This window comes from Heteronotia binoei, chromosome 21 (assembly GCF_032191835.1).
Source record: "Heteronotia binoei isolate CCM8104 ecotype False Entrance Well chromosome 21, APGP_CSIRO_Hbin_v1, whole genome shotgun sequence".
Lineage (NCBI taxonomy): Eukaryota > Metazoa > Chordata > Lepidosauria > Squamata > Gekkonidae > Heteronotia > Heteronotia binoei.
In genome coordinates, this window is record NC_083243.1 from 106,449,745 (window position 1) to 106,466,745 (window position 17,001).

The following is a 17,001-nucleotide window of genomic DNA, read 5'->3' on the forward strand; positions in this document are numbered from 1 at the left end:
GGGACACAGCCCAGCAGGCTTGTGAGCTAATGAGATGGAGGAACCATACAGTGCTGGGCCAGGCTCATAAAATACACTCCATCCCTTAAAAGAAAAGGCCCTCACAAAGAGGAGATGGCAGCAAAGGGGGGGGGGGGGGGCGGGCAGGGGACTATACCATCCTATGCACCAAGACCATGATAGTTCTGCTAAGGAGATCATGCTGTCTTGTCTAAGCTTTTCAGGCCAATCCACTTGCTGTCTTGCTGTAAAACAAAAATAAATAAAAATAAAAAGCTGGTACAGTAACTAATCGCACATTATCTCATGACTGTATTACCAGGGGTGCAGCATTTGGTGGGCAAATTACTTCACTGGCCATGGGTGTCTACGGCCTATGCTGTGTTCCCTGCCCCCGCCCCCAGCATAACTTTCTGCTGATTTAGAGGGTGTTGCTGTAGTAGTGAGGAAACTATCTCCCACCATGCCCCCTGCTCACCCTCTCCCCCACAGTTGCTGCTCCTTTCCTTTCTATATGGAGGCCATCAGCTTTAAGAATTCTTTCTGTTGCTTCATGCACTCTTTGTATGATCTCGCATCCTCTTACATTAACTGTATCTGCCAAATTTTACTTACTCAGCAAGTTACTGTACATACAAGCCCAATAAATTTGCTAGTGATAGTAAATCAGACTGCTCTGATTATAAAGGTTAATGACCTGAATTCTTCCAGCATATATAGAGCACCAACATACATTTTTACCAATTTGTGACCTGTGACTTCAGATGGTAAAGATGGAGGTAGAGGCAAAAATACTGGAAAATGGTAAAATCAACCACCACCACCACCAAGACCTGGTGAGCTATGAATTCTCTCTGCCTGTCTGTCTGTGTCTCCATCCATCCTATATATAAGGTCACTGCATCCAATCAGTATCTTAAAATGACACTGCTGACATTTTCTGTGATAACTCCAGACCAATGGATTGGCTTACACAAGTGGGTGCCTTCACTTGTTGCATTTAGGAAGGCATGCAGGACTTTTTAAATGGGGCATTTGGTATAAGGTAAACTGTTCTAGTAGATTTGTGGTTTTAATCTGTGCACTGACTTGCTGAAGGACTGCTAGGTTGCTTTTGTGTTCTTGCAATCTCTTTTTGCATTGTTAGCCACCTTGAAGTCTAAAAGAGATTTTGCAGGATATAAATGTTATAAATAAATAATTCCTCAAAAGTGAAAAAAAATATATAAATGTGTTTCCAGATCCTTAATCTGCACTCAGAAGTAAAATGTACTGTTTTGAATGCAAAAACTGCTGTTTCTATGCCAGTGAGATCTGAACAAGAAACCTCCTTTCTGTTATTATGTGTATATTTGTGTGCCTGTTTGCAGCCATTGTTTTTCCTGACCTGTTGTTTTGACACTTTTTTTTTGCTTGAAAGGACTTTTCCCACACTTTTATGTCAGTGTGACAGCTGTGAGTCAATGCACATGCTTGGGCACCTTAAAGATCTCTCTTGTTTGAACCTTCTTGCTTAGTAGTGTGTCAGTAGACATAAATGCCTAGCTCTCTCTCTCTCTCTTTCTCAGACTGTTTTAAAAACCCTTTAATGAATGCTGATGTGCATTATAGTACTGTGCTTTTTATTTTAAAAAAATCTGCTCTTACATATTTCCCATTTATTTTCCACCTCAGAATTTTATGGCCTTTTTCAGTTTAGGTATTCTCATTCACCATTAGCTGACGATAATTTCAAAATTCCTTGGGAACCTCCTAGTGTGCTTTCCATTTTTCCTGGATTAATGTCACTCATCCCCATGCATTCTTTAAACACTGCTAAATTAGCGGGGATCTTCTTGATCAAGCATTTCTGTTTGATTTATTTGATAAACCTCACATAGGGTTAATTCAGACACAATACAAAGCCATGATGTAATTATACTAACCATAATTAATTGATCATCTCAACTGTTATTTCCAACTAAGATCTGAAGCCAGAATATAAAACTGACTTGTTATCCCCAGTTACCCTTAACTCTGTAACAGCTTAGACCAGGGGTGTCAAACATGTGGCCCAGGGGCCGAATCAGGCCCCCAGAGGGCTCTCATCAGGCCCCCGAGCAACTGGCTGTCATCTGCTTCCTTCTCCCTCTCTCTTGCTTCCTTCTGAATTACAGCTTGCTTTGCCAGGCTTGCTCAATAGGATTTCTTTCATGATGCTCCTTCATTTTATTGTGTGGGTGCATGCATATTTCTTGGAAACCCTTTCTTCTTTGTTTTGGCATTCCCCCCTCCACATTTACATCCCACATGTCCTCCAAGAAGCTCAGGGTAACATTCATGAATGGGGTTCCTCCTCACAACAACCTTGTTGGGTAGATTAGCTTTAAATTAAGTCACTGCGCAAGGCCACCCAGTGAGCTTCATGGCTCAAATGAGATTCAGGTCACTGCATCCAATCAGCTCTTCTTTCATATGGCTGAGCTCTCTATCTCTTAGCTGCCTCATCTCCCTCAGCCAAATTTAATCTTTCTTAGGAATGTTTGTGATTCTGTTCTCATTCGTATTTCAGTTTCCACAAATCTAATTTGTCATTCTTTTATGACTTATCTTAGCACCTGCTGATCAGTCTTGAAATTGACATGGATCTTTTTTTATACTAGTCTTCCTACAGGTTCATGTCTTTGTGTATGTTTTGTGAAATATAAACTTTTCTGTCTATTTTCTTTCCCTTATGTAGGATTCTTCCCCTCACTCTATATGTATTTCTCCTACTTGATATGCAAGTTTCATTTTTCATTTCAACTTCATGTTATAGATACCTCAACTCACAGATGATAAATCCCCCCCTCATCCAAATACATTCTATAGGTTGTCCACTAGATCAAGGGTGGCCAAACATGCTTAATGTAAGAGCCACATAGAATAAATGTCAGAAGTTTTAGAGCCGCAAGACAGGAAGGAGGAAGAGGAGGAGGAGGAAGAAGATATTGGATTTATATTCCACCCTATACTCTGAGTCTCAGTTTCAGAGCAGTCACAATATTCTTTACCTTCCCCCCCACAACAGACATCCTGTAAGGTGGGTAGGGCTGAGAGAGCTCTTGCAGCAGCTGTAAACCACACCTTGTATGATTTTTCTCTTATGAAGTGCCTCTCAGACATACTGCCCCCATAGGATTCATTTAGAATTTTTTAACTATTAAAATGAGGATTTAACAAATGTACAGTTGTTTAGGGGACTGATTTGCTGTAGAATAAACACATGACAAGAGGGTATGAGTTCATAGGGTTCATAAAAGGTGGCAGCTTACCAACCCTCCTTATATCTCCCAGTTCCCCCAGTTCCCCCAGTTCCCCACCTGACTGGACTTATTGTCATCAGATTACATTTGTTGTTAAACCTTTAGACATAAAGTGCAATTTTGATCTCTCACAGTCAGAATCCTTCTTTCTCACTTAAGAATCACATAATTAAAAATACCTTGTAGATTAATCACTTTTTATTTCTCTACTCCAGCTGTGTTTAGCTGCTTTTTTTACTTTCAACATTTCTCAATGTAGGTTCTGGAACTTGCTCCAAAACAAACATCCTATGATCTCTTGCGCAGGGTTGTGACAAACAGGACAAACTTTGCCTAGAATTGTTGGGTCAGATAAAGAGCACATACTGAGATTCTGGAGTCCAAGAATCCATAAAATCAATAGAATCCATGAAATCCACAAAATCTGTGTCTAATATGGTCCAAGGTCACCCATCGAGCTTCCATGGCAGACTGGGGCATTTGAATCTGGGTCTCCCAGATCCTAGTCTGAAACTCTAGCCACTGTACCACACTGGCTTTCACAGTGTCATGGTGTGGCTGTTGTAGAAGCCCAGGAAGGACCAGGAAGTGAGGCCCCTAGTCTCCTTGTGTCCCGATATGGTACGTAGACTTTCCACAAGGAGAGCCACATAAAAGGTATAAAAGGGGGGGGGGGGCTGTATATTAAAAAAAATATATGAAGGCAGGGGGTTGGGGCTATCCAGTGTATTGCACTGAGTGTCACATGTATGACTGTCTGCCCACTGGACAAAAATCTTGGGTGTGTGCATGGTACAAGGAGCTTCTGATTCTCAGGGAATGAATTTGCATCCTTGAGTCCAAGGTGGCTGACCTGGAGAAGCAGAGACAGTCAGTTAGGCACTTGGAGAAGACTCTTGGGGACATGTTAGATTTGTCCCACTCTGAAAATGGCAACCCCACTGCTGCTAGGGAGCATGAGGGTTGAGAGGGAACAGGGCACCATGCTGAGGAAAAAGGGGAATGTGCCCTCAGAAGGGACCTCTTCTTCAGTTGGTGAGCAGGTATCCTTTTGCACCAAGGACCCATCCCTGGGCGGGGTGTGTGTGTGTCTTGGTAGTTGGTGATTTGATCCTTTGACAAGTAGACAGCTGGATGGCAAAACCGTGTACTAACCATATGGTGACTTGTCTGCCTGGTGTGAAAGTAGCAGACATTAGATAGGCTGATAGATAGGAGCCAATGGTCAAGATATATATCAGCACCAAAAATTTGTGGAAATGCAGTTGTGAGGTCCTGGAGGAAAAAATTAGGCTGTAAGGCAGGAGACTCAAGACCAGGACCTCCAAGGTAGCCTTCTCAGAAGTGCTACCTGTTCTACGCGCTGGGCTGGAGAGACTGGCACAAATTAGAAGTCTCAATGTATGGATGAGACGATGTTGTAGGGAGGATGGGTTCAAGTTTGTTAGGCACTGAGATGCTTTTTGGAACAAGCAGGAGCTGTACAAAAGAGACAGTCTCCACCTGTCCCAAGAAGGAACCAGGCTGCTAGCACTTAAAATCAAAAAAGTGGCAGAGCAGTTTTTAAACTGAAAGTTGGGGGAAAGCCAAAAGGAAATGAAATGTCTCTGGTTTGGGATGACTCATTTCAAAGAGAAGACAGGTCAGCTGTTCCTTTTCTACAAGGCAATGGATTAGAATTGTTCACTGAGACGGTCACAAACAATACAGACTGCCTGGTGAAGTCTCAAGACAGCAGGAAGAAGGTTGTGGACCTAACTTCCCTGAGAAATTATAGATGTTTATATACAAATGCTAGAAGTATCCAAGGCATAATTGGGGAGGTGGGATGCTTAGTGTTGAGAGGAAAATATAGACATTGTGGGTATTTCAGAAACTTGGTGGAATGAGGAGAATCAGTGGGATATAGTGATTCCTCGTTATAAATTATATCAGAAGGATGGGGGCGAAGGGTTGGAGGTGGGGTGACTCTGTATGTCAGAGAGGGTATACAGTCCAGCAAGACTTAGAAGGTAAGAGAATTAGATTCCCTTCTTGAAATGCTCTGGGTGGAAATAGTGGGCCCAAAAGGAAGTTTAATGTCTGGGAGTTTATTGCCCACCAGATCAAAAGACAGAGGATGATTATAAAATGATGAAAGAATTAAAGATAGCAGCTAGATGTAAAAACTGTGTCATAATAGGTGATTTTAAGTACTCACACATTGATTGGGTCAGTATGTGTTCCGGTCAGGAGAAAAAGATTGAGTTTCTAGACACTCTCAATGACTGTGCTATGGAACAGATGATCAGTATCCAAGGCAAAATTGGGGAGTTGAAATCTTTCACCAGGGGAGAGGTGATCCTGGGCTTGGTCCTAAGTAATGCCCAAGACCTGGTGAGAGATGTAAAAAATGATTGCACCACTTGGGAGCAGTGACCATAAAGTTGTTGATTTCACCATTTGTATAAACGGAGTTGTCCAAAAAGACCAACACAACCACTTTTAAATTTAAAAGGGGTAATTTCTCTGAGATGAGGAGGTACATGAAGAGGAAACCGAAAGAAAAGGTAAATAGGGTCAAAACTCTTGGGGAAGCTTGGAGACTATTTAAAACTATAATCCTAGAAGCTCAGATTAAATATATACCACAATTCAGGAAAGGCACAAATAGGTGTAGAAAAAGGCCTGCATGATTAACAAACAAAGTAATGGAAACTGTAAAAGGTAAGAAGGATTCCTTTAAGCAGTGGAAAGCTAGTTCAAGTGAAGTTAATAAAAGGGAACACAGGCTGTGGCAAATCAGGCAGGCAAAAGGAACTAAAAGGAGCATATTGCAACAAACATAAAGATTAACACTAAAAATTTCTTCAAATACATTAGAAGCAGGAAACCAGCCAGGTAGGCAGTGGGGCCCTTGGATGACCAAGGGGTAAAAAGATTACTGAAGGATGATAGGAAATGGCTGAGAAGCTGAATGCCTTCTTTGCCTCCATCTTCACTGTGGAAGATGAGAAGTATTTGCCCACTCCAGAACTGCTGATGTCAGGAGGGATGTTGAAAGACCTATGTCAAACCGATTTTGCACTCAGCTTACCCCGCTGTCACGTTCCTCTTTTATGCACAGCATCCCTTGATTTCCCACAATCTGCTCCGGAGCTGCAGCAAACATTGCGGTTTTTGTGCGGCAAACAGAAATTGCTAAAAACCAGTTTCCGTTTGCCCCATGAAAACTGTGATGTTTCCTGTAGCTCCGGAGCAGATAGTGGGAAATCCGAAAGACACCGCACGAAGAAGAGGAATGTGACAGCGGGGTAAGCTAAGTGCAAAATTGGTCTCAGATTGAAGTGATGAGAGAGGAAGTCCTATGACTGATAGACAATTTTAAAACAGATAACTCACCAGGCCTGGATGACATACATCTAAGATTCTGAAAGAACTCAAAGGTGAACTTGTGGCTCTCCTGACCAAAATATGCAATCTTTCATTAAAATCTGCCTCCATTCCTGAGGACTGGAAGGTAGCTAATGTCACCCCCATCTTTAAAGAATTCCAGAGGAGATCCAAGAAATTACAGACCAGTCAGTCTGACTTCAATACCAGGAAAGTTGGTGGAAACTGTTATTAAAGACAAAATTAGTAGGCACATTGATAACAAAAGTTATTAAGGAAGACTCAGCATGGGTTCTGTAAGGGAAGATCTTGTCTCACTAACCTGTTAGAGTTCTTTGAGGGGGTGAACAAACATGTCAACAAAGGGAACCCAATAGATGTCGTTTACCTTGATTTCCAGAAAGCTTTTGATAAAGTTCCTCATCAAAAGCTCTGAAGTAAGCTCAAGAGTCAAGGGGTAAAAGGACAAGTCCTCTTATGGATCTAAAGCTGACTAATTAATAGGAAAGAGAGAATGAGTATAAGTGGGCAATTTTCACAGTGGAGGGTGGTGAGCAGTGGGGTGCCACAGGACTCAGTACTGTATCTGATGTTTTTTAACTTGCTCATTAATTATTTGGAGTTGGGAGTAAGTAGTGAAGTGGCTAAGTCTGCGGATAATACTAAATTGTTCAGGGTGGTGAGAACCAGAGAGGATTGTGAGGAACTCCAAAGGGATCTGTCGAGGCTGGGCAAGTAGGCGTCAACATGGCAAATGAGGTTCAACATGGCCAAGTGCAAAGTAATGGATGTGGGGGGCCAAACATCCTAACTATAAATGCAGGTTGATGGGGTGTGAACTGGCAGAGACTGACCAAGAGAGAGATCTTGGGGTCATGGTAGATAACTCACTGAAAATTAGGCTTCCCAATCCCCAGGTCCCAGTGGGGGATCTCTCAGTTTTACAGGCTTCCCCCTGCCCCCAGCCAGCTGGTTGGCAGAGGGAAGCCCCACCCCCACAGCCACCATGTACCTCTAGATCTCAGGCAGGTTTAGAAACCTGCAAACTGGTCCCATTTTAAAATGTGTTTGTGTGTGTGTGTGCCTTTAAAGTTGAGCAGAAAGTACTTCATGGGGAGAGGTCAGTAGTAGAGCCTGTCAGAGCACAGCCCCTCCTTTTGTTTTGATTTCATTTTAGAGCAAGTAAGTGGATGGGTGTGAGTGTGTGTGTGTGAGAAAGAGCAGCATAGCCCATGTACGTTTCAGACCTCGTTGTGGAGGAACCAGAGACAGTTAAGTGCGTGTGTGTGTGTGTGAAAGAGAGAGAAAGAAAGGAGCCCCTGTATTTTTCAGAAGTCTTTGTAGAGACAGTAAGAGGGTGTGTGTCTCTCTGTGCTTGTTTTGCATTGTTTTCAGAGACTTTGTATAGGAACCTGTTCATGGGATGGAGGAAAACTCCACCTCTCTCTCCCTTTTTGTTTGCCAGTATTAGCCTGAAGAAAGCAGTTCCTGTGAGTGAAATGTGAGCTTGCAAACTGTGCATTTTGGCTGCTTTGTTTGTATTCATTTTCATTTACTGGAATTGCAGCTATTATGTGATGAGGAAATGATGACTATTCAGGTGAACCGCACTGTTGTATTTTTATGTATTTATTTTGGAAATGGGAAAGTCTGGCTCTGCCTCAAAGTCTCCTGGCTCTACCCCCAAAGTCCCCAGATATTTTCTGAATTAGACTTGGCAAACCTTACTGAAAATGTCAAGACAGTGTGTGACTGCAATTAAAAAGGGTCAATGCTATGCTGGGAATTATTAGGAAGGGAATTGAAAACAAATCAGCCAATATCAAAATGTCCCTGTATAAATCGATGGTGCGGCCTCATTTGGAGTACTGTGTACAATTCTGGTCACTGCACCTCAAAAAAGATATTATAGCATTGGGAAAAGTCCAGAAAAGGGCAACTAGAATGATTAAAGGGTTGGAACACTTTCCCTATGAAGAAAGGTTAAAACACTTGGGGCTTTTTAGCTTGGAGAAACATCGACTGCGGGGTGACATGACAGAGGTTTACAAGATTATGCATGGGATGGAGAAAGTAGAGAAAGAAGTACTTTTCTCCCTTTCTCACAATACAAGAACTTGTGGACACTCAATGAAATTGCTGAGCAGTTGGGTTAGAATGGATAAAAGGAAGTACTTCTTCACCCAAAGGGTGATTAACACATGGAATTCCACAGGAGGTGGTGGTGACTACAAGCATAGCTATCTTCAAGAGGAGATTGGATAAGCATATGGAGCAGAGGTCCATCAGTGGCTATTAGCCACAGCATATTGTTGGAACTCTCTGTCTGGAGCAGTGATGCTCTGTATTTTTGGTGCTGGGGGGCAACTGTGGGAGGATTTATAGGGTCCTGGCCCAACTGATGGACCTCCTGATGGCACCTTTTTTTTTCTTTTTGGCCACTGTGTGACAAAGAGTGTTGAACTGGATTGGCCATTGGCCTGATCCAACATGGCTTCTCTTATGTTATGTTCATGGATGTTGGGAGGCAGCAAGTAGCTTGGTGATTTCTAGTTTGCCAAGCCCCAATGAGTCTTCCCTCAAAGCCCAAAACAGCTCTGTAAAGTGCCTTGTCTTCTCCCCATGCAATTTATTGAAGGGGGGGGGAAGGCTAAAGGCTGGAGTGGGTGTCTTGCAATAGCCACTGAGCCATTTCTTAAACCTACATGCACTACCTCTATTATTTTGGTATGGTTTTTTTTAACTATCTGACATGATGTGTCTGGAACATGCCATCACAGACCTTATGGCTGAGTGCAGTAGGAAGGAGAGCCATTGGTGCATAGTAGAATCATTCTAAACCTAGTTAGGGCCTTATGGCATTTCAGGATGGGAGTGGGGTTGCCACCTATTGGCAGATAGTGCATGCTCAAGAACGGATAAGCAAGGATGGTGGAACTGCTGAACAAGGTTGGAGCCAGGATGGACCTGCCCATAAAAGGCAGCGTTGGTTGACTGCCTAATACAGCATGCCCTTGTGATAGTTAATTTATAGTAATAAGTAATGATGTTGATCAACCATTCAAAATAAATAAAACTAGTCAAACCCATACATTTGTCTTGTGTTCTTATGGGGTGTGGGGTGTGTCAGAGCAATAAACAGCACAGAGAAATAAAGCTCAAATTATGACAGTGCATTGAAGTCAGAATTTTTTTTGAAAAAAATTGAAAGAGAAAGCATCCAAATAATTTCCCAAGGAAATGAATTCTATATTTCCTGGTCTACAACCAATTGTTAAATAACACTGCCCCATTCTATGAAGAAAGATTAGTTCTATTTTGAAACAAAATCAAGAACATGGGTTACGGGAAGTAAATTCTACCTCTTTCCATTCTTGTGGCCAGTGCTTTCAACACTTTCCTTATAGCCAGGCTCTGTGGGGCCCTTACCAATAAATGATGCCCCATTGGCAAGTGCCTAGATCCATGCCACAGTGTTGTCGATTATATCTGGACTGAAATTGCTACATTATGCTCATAGACCAAAGCTCTCCACCATAACACATTTTCACAGGGACCTGAACTTCCTACCTATTCTGTGGTTTCTCTGTTACTATTAATAATCTCTTTGCAAATACATCAAACATCCAACTAACTATTGATTATATCAGCAATACCAATCTCTCATGTCAATATATTACAGTCCTATGGTTTTACCTAAGCCCTTAAATGGATGTCCACAATGCAGTCTCCAAAGCAAGTAGAACTTGCAGGATCTATATCAAATTAATCATTAACTAATAATGTGTTGTTGTTGTTATTATTATTATTATAGTATATTTCTATTCTGCCCATTCTCCGTAGGGCTCAGGGCAGAGTACAACATATGATAAAACAATAAAATACAAGAAAACATTCTATAAACAGACAACTCAACAGCACTCAGATTACCATGTCATCACATATTGCCCAGCCTAGCCATCTCACATCATGGCAGTTTTTATTCCATTTCCTAGCACAAATGACAGTGCTGGCTGGGGAGGCCAACCAGATCAAGAATAGATGCCTGCAGCCTCAGCTAAAAGCCTGGCGGAACAGCTCCATTTTACAGGCCCTGTGGAAGTCTAATAGGCCAGGTAGGGCCCAGATCTCAACAGGGAGCTGATTCCACCAGGTCGGGGCCAGGACCAAAAAAGCCCTGGCCCTAGTTGAGGTGAGGTGGGCGTCTCTTGGGCTGGTCACAGCCAACAGATGTTGGGATGCCAAATATAATGACCTCCTGGGCATATATGGAAGGAGACAGTCCCACAGGTATGTTGGTCCCAGGCCGTGTAAGGCTTTAAATGTTAGAACTAAAACCTTGAAGTGGATCTGGTACTCAATGCACAGCCAGTGCAGACTGTGGAGTCCCGGCCGAATGCTCACCCGTAAAGGTGGTGCAGTCAGCAGGTGAGCCGCCACATTCTGCATCCACTGCAGTTTCCAGATCAGTCTCAAGGATAAGCCAGTGTAGACCGAGTTACAGTAGTCTAGTCTGGATGTGACCATTGCATGGATCACTGTAGCCAGGTCCTAGGAGGATAGATATGGTACTAGTTGCCTGATCTGCCGAAGATAACAAAAGGCAGACCTGGCAACCATCTGGGCCTCCATAGAAAGGGAGGCATCCAAGGTCACTCCTAAACTCTTCACCTGTTTGGTTGGCACCAATGAGGCACCGTCCAAAGCTGGGAGCTCGATGCCCATACCCACCCCACCCCGACTCAGGTACAGGACCTCCGTCTTAGCTGGATTCAGTTTCGGCCAACTCTGTTGTAACCACCCAGCCATGGCTCTCAATGCCTCAGAGAACTGGTCAGGGGCAGCGACTGGCCAGCCACTCATCAACAGATAGCGCTGGGTGTCATCAGTGTACTGGTGGCAACCCAGCCCAAAACCTCGGGCAATCTGGGCAAGGGGGTGCATATAGATGTTAAATAATATTGGCGAGAGAATGGCTCCCTGTGGCACTCCACATATAAGTGGATGCCATGAGGAAGTCTGCTCACCAAGCACCATCCCTTGTCCCCGCCCCTGGAGAAAGCAGGAAAACCATTGTAAGGCAGCCACCCCCACCCCGAATTCCGGCAACAGCAAGGCGGTGGGTCATAAGATTGTAGTTGACCATGTCAAATGCTGCTGACAGATCGAAAAGTATCAGCAGTGCTGACCCACCTTTATCCAGGTGACTATGAAAGTCAAAGTCACCCAAGTCCACTTTAGTGATGCTGCAGTTCTCATAAATAATATGTTTCAGTTTCTGTTTTCTCTCAAGTGTAATACACTATATGCTTGCATTAGTGGTTTATTCATAATTTAAAATGAGAACTATGCTGGGTATATTTGGGTCACAAAGTGCATGTTGCATTTGCCTGCCCCCTTCAGTGGATCTTCTAAAGATCTTCACAGAACCCTGATTTCTCGGTACATCTTCCTTAAAAAAAATGGTTATAAGATTCCAGGCCATGTAAGGCAACTCTCAGTATTTATTGGTATGCACTGACATTAACAACAGACAGGAGGGGGGCATGCAAGCTTCACAGAATGTTTAATAGCAAAATATAATATCTAGCTACAAATGGGCTAATCTGCCCATAGACTTTTCGCTAGTAGCTGAAAATGCAGCAGCATAAACTTCAGATCTGCACAGCACATATGATAGTACATCACACTTCTGTGGCTTATAAAAACATGGGCAAACAGTTGTGGTCATAAAAACAGAACATTTAAAAGCACACTGTCATTTTTAGGCCATCCCTGTGACAGAGAGTGCTGAAAATGGCAAGACTAAAGAAACTGTAGATTCTTAGCTGTTGCAGATGATGCAAGTTACGGAATCCAGTTCTTTTGTACCTTGACTTATATTATAGTGGTCTATTGTTATGTGATCTTTGGACTGGCAATAAACTGTTGCTGTCTTAATAACAGGCCTCAGATTCAGTGGGAGCTCACAGGAGCGCAGCTCCTGAACCTTTCTGAGAGTTCCACCTCCTCCTTCTGGGAGTTCCACCTCCTTGTCCTTTGAATACTATGTGCAGCTGCATAACAATCCCTGGATGAGCTCCACCACCTATTTTCTACAAAACGACCCCTGCTTAATAATCATATTGCAGGGGCGGGGGGGAGACACTACGTGCTGCTTCCTGAGATTTGTTTGCACACTTGAAGGCACAATTAATGTGAAAAAACTACACAATAACATTGTGCTCATAAGGTATTTAATGACTCAATCAAGACAAAGTTAAACACTCACTAAGGTTTGCTGGTTTTACCAGAAAAAAAATATTAAAGCACATGCTTAAGATCAGTTGAATGTAAATTTTAAAAGGTATATTTTAAATAAATGTATGCAAAAATAAATTCTGTCTGGGATGGAACTAAAAGAGCAATCCTAAGCAAGTCTATTCAAATCTTACTCAAAGTTAAACACTCTCTAAGGTTTGCTGTTTTTACTGGAAAAAATATTGAAGCATATGCCAGTTTGGTGTAGAGGATTCAGGCAGCCAGCCCAAGGTTGACTCAGCCTTCCATCCTTCCGAGGTCGGTAAAATGAGTACCCAGCTTGCTGGGGGGAAAGTGTAAAAGACTGGAAAAGGCAATGGCAAACCACCCCGTAAAAAAAAAGTCTGCCGTGAAAACACTGTGAAAGCAACATCATCCCAGAGTCGGAAACAACTGGTGCTTGCACAGGGGACCTTTCCTTTCCCTAAGTGTGAGGACTCTTATCTGAGAGAACCGGGTTTGATTCCCTACTCCAGTTCCAGTTCATTTATTGTAATTAGCCATTGGCTGTTACAAATCTACAAAAATCTCAAGAAAAAGGAAAATAAACTAGAAGTTAAAACATACAAAGTATCATGTAAGGTATAACACGGGTATAACAATGGATGCAGAACAATGGCAATAACAATAAAGATGTAGACATGAATCTAAAAGTTATCCCTTCACCTTGCCACCTTGGCACACATTTTCTTTGCTGCAAGAACAAAGACTGAAACTTTCTGGGAGATATAAGCATCAATATCATATAAAAGAAATACTATTTTTCCTCAATTGAATAAGCACTTAGGCCTGACAGAATTCCATCTAAAAAATTAGCCCTTGGACTGGAATAGAGCGAACAGAAAAGTAAATAGTGAGGTAAATCCTCAATTGCATGAGAACAACATATGCATAAACGTTGGGCCACTGGAGTTTGGTTAAAACAACCTTCCATGACTGCTGTTGGCATTGACTGGAATCGTAAGGAAGTAAAGTTGGCTCTAAGAACATGATTAGAAATTGCCACAGGAGGTGGTGGCGGCTACAAGCATAGACAGCTTCAAGAAGGGGTTAGATAAAAATATGGAGCAGAGGTCCATCAGTGGCTATTAGCCACAGTGTGTATGTGTGTGTCTATATATATATATATATATATATATATATATATATATATATATATATATATATATATATATATATATATATATATTTGCCACTGATCCAACATGGCTTCTCTTATGTTCTTAAATTAACTAAGTATGAAGATCTTGTGTGTTCCAGTTTAATTAATTTGTACCATGGTGCTGTTTTTGATTTTAATATTAAGGTATTATCTAGACAGGCATCACAGTCAAATATCCATTTTCTAAGATGGGATTTGTCAGCTGTGGGACCCAAGAGGTCATCAGGGATATGGTATCCTGAGCATATGCTATTAATAAACTCAAGGCACTGAGGATTTTTAGCTAACAGAAGATTGAAAAGACTGATGATTAAGGGAATTAGATCTTTTCACCCCTTTTCCAATATCTAATGATTATTAAGTATGCCCGAGCTATAAGGGAAGGGATACCAGTTTCAGATCTCATCAAAGCAGCAGGAGACCCCTTGGGTAGTGCTAAGATACACTGTAAAAATTGATTCTGAACTACTTCAAGGCTAGCATTATTGGCATTATTCCATCCCCACACTTCAACTCCATACAGAAGGTGGGGTATGACCTTACTCTTGCCAGCCATTTTCTCCGGGGGAACTGATCTTGGTTGTCTGGAGATCGGTTGTGATAGTGGGAGATCTCCAGGGGCCACCTGGAAGCTGACATCCCTTTGACTCAATATAAGGCAGGTGCATGTGAATCATGTGACTAAAATACAAAAAGAGATCTGTTCACATAGGAGCTAGAAATTACTTCTTAAGTTTAGAGCCAGTTTGGTGTAGTGGTTAAGTGCGCAGACTCTTATTTGGGAGAACCAGGTTTGATTCCTCACTCCTCCACTTGCAACTGCTGGAATGGCCTTGGGTTAGCCATAGCTCTTGTAGGAGTTGTCCTTGAAAGGGCAGCTTCTGGGAGAGCTCTCTCAGCCCCACTCACCTCACAGGGTGTCTGTTGTGGGGGAGCAATCCTAAGCAAGTCTATTCAAATCTTACTCAATTCTATTCCATTTATTTTATTAAAACATTTCATCATTTTCCTTCTGGTTTAAGGCAGCTTACAATAACAGTTTAAAAACAATTCCACTTAAAATAACCCCCAAATCTCTGCTTCCCTATCGCCTTAAAAGATGCCTGTCATTTAAACTCTGTTGAAAGCCCTGCCAAAAAGCAAGCCTTGCAGTGTCCCCTGAGGATGTCTAAGGAGGGGCTCCCCTCACCTGCTCAAGAAGGCCATTCTACAGAGCAGGAGCCATGATACAAAGGGAATGGGCTCTGGTCAATGCCAAATGGGCCACCATAAGTGGTAAGATAGCTAACGGATGGCTACCTCAATACCACATTTGGTGCACAGGGATCTATGGAAGACATGGTCCTTCAGATGAGTCTTATTCTCAGAAAAGTGTCCCTGGGATAGCACTGTAAGTGTTGCAAGTGACTACTGATACCATTATGCTATATATTTATTCATCTCCAATTAAAATATTTGGCTGACACTAGTGAGAGCTGATGCAATGATATCAAGACATGGTAAATGGTATTAGGTATTATGGAGGGGAATGGAGAAATTTGATATAGGATGGCAATTTCCTGCAGCAGCCCAGTGTTTCTTGTAACACTATATGCTTTTACTAGATAAGACTTCTATATTGAAATATTCAAAGTATTAAACAATACTGAAACCAAAAGTATTACAACAATAAAGATATAAATTATTTGCAAGAACTACATAGATACTAAACCAGCAGCCATGAAAATTTAAATCGGATCATACTTTCATCAAAAGGCTTCAACCTTCAAAAGATGTCAAAGGCTATTGTTGGCCTGGCAGGGAAAAAACAAATAAACACATACCTCTAAAATAGGACTAGAGATGAAGAGTGACATGCATTCAAAGGTAGGAAACTACAATGTTGGGGCAATCACCACCTACTGTTTCCAGGCAAAATTTTTGCTACTACATGCCAGGGCACTGGAGGCCATGGTTGGGTGGTTGAAGCAGAGCCAGCTGAAACTTAAACCAGTGAAGACAGAAGTCCTCTACCTGAGTTGGGGTGGGGTGGAGTCAGGTATCAGTCTCGCAACCTTTGACGGTGCAATGCTTGTGCTGACCCAGAAGGTGATGAGCTAGATGTCTCACTTTCCATGGAAGCCTGGGTCACCAGAGTTGCCAGGTTGGCATTTTATCATCTTTGGCAGATCAGGCAACTGGCACCCTACCTTTCCCCCCAGGACTTGGCTACAGTGACCCAGGCAGTGGTCACTTCCAAGCTTGATTACTGTAACTTGCTCTGTGCAGGCTTGCCGTTGGGGCTGATCTGGAAATTCCAGCTTGTGAAAAATGCAACAGCATGCCTGCTGACTGCATCGCCTATCTGGACTTGCATTTGGCCAGTGCTATACCAATTGCATTGGCTACCAAATGAGTATCAGATCTGTTTCAAGGTGTTGGCACTGACCTGCATGGCCTGAGACCAACATATCCGAAGGACCACTTCTCCCTATATGTGCTTTGAAGAGCTTTACACTCAGCAAATCAATGCTGGCTGTCCCTGGCCCAGGGGTCTGCTTAACCTCAATCAGGGCCTGGACCTTTTCTGCTTTTGCTGTGGCCTGGTGGAATATGCTCCCACTTGAGATCAGGGCCCTGCTGAACTGTCTACCATTCTGCAGGGCCTGCAAAATAGAGCTGTTCCACTGGGCCTTTGGATGAGGCAGTGTTTGCTCAATTAAGTTGACCTACCTTGATGAAACTATCTATAGATGACCAAGATCGAGTAGATCTTATAGACCCAGCAGCTCTACTTTTGATGCACATTGACAGACATTTCATTCATTCTAATAGTTGGTAACACCCTGGAGACAGTTTCGGAGTGTATACTAGCTAATAAACTGAAGCCTAATCCTGACAAAA

General features: G+C 42.5%; 1 protein-coding gene across 2 annotated transcripts in view; it reads left to right on the forward strand.

Annotated features, from left to right (window-relative positions):
* LRRC4C (leucine rich repeat containing 4C) overlaps nt 1–17,001 on the forward strand; it is an 862,516-nt gene that overhangs the window by 479,605 nt on the left and 365,910 nt on the right. The gene's annotated exons all lie outside the window — the stretch shown is intronic.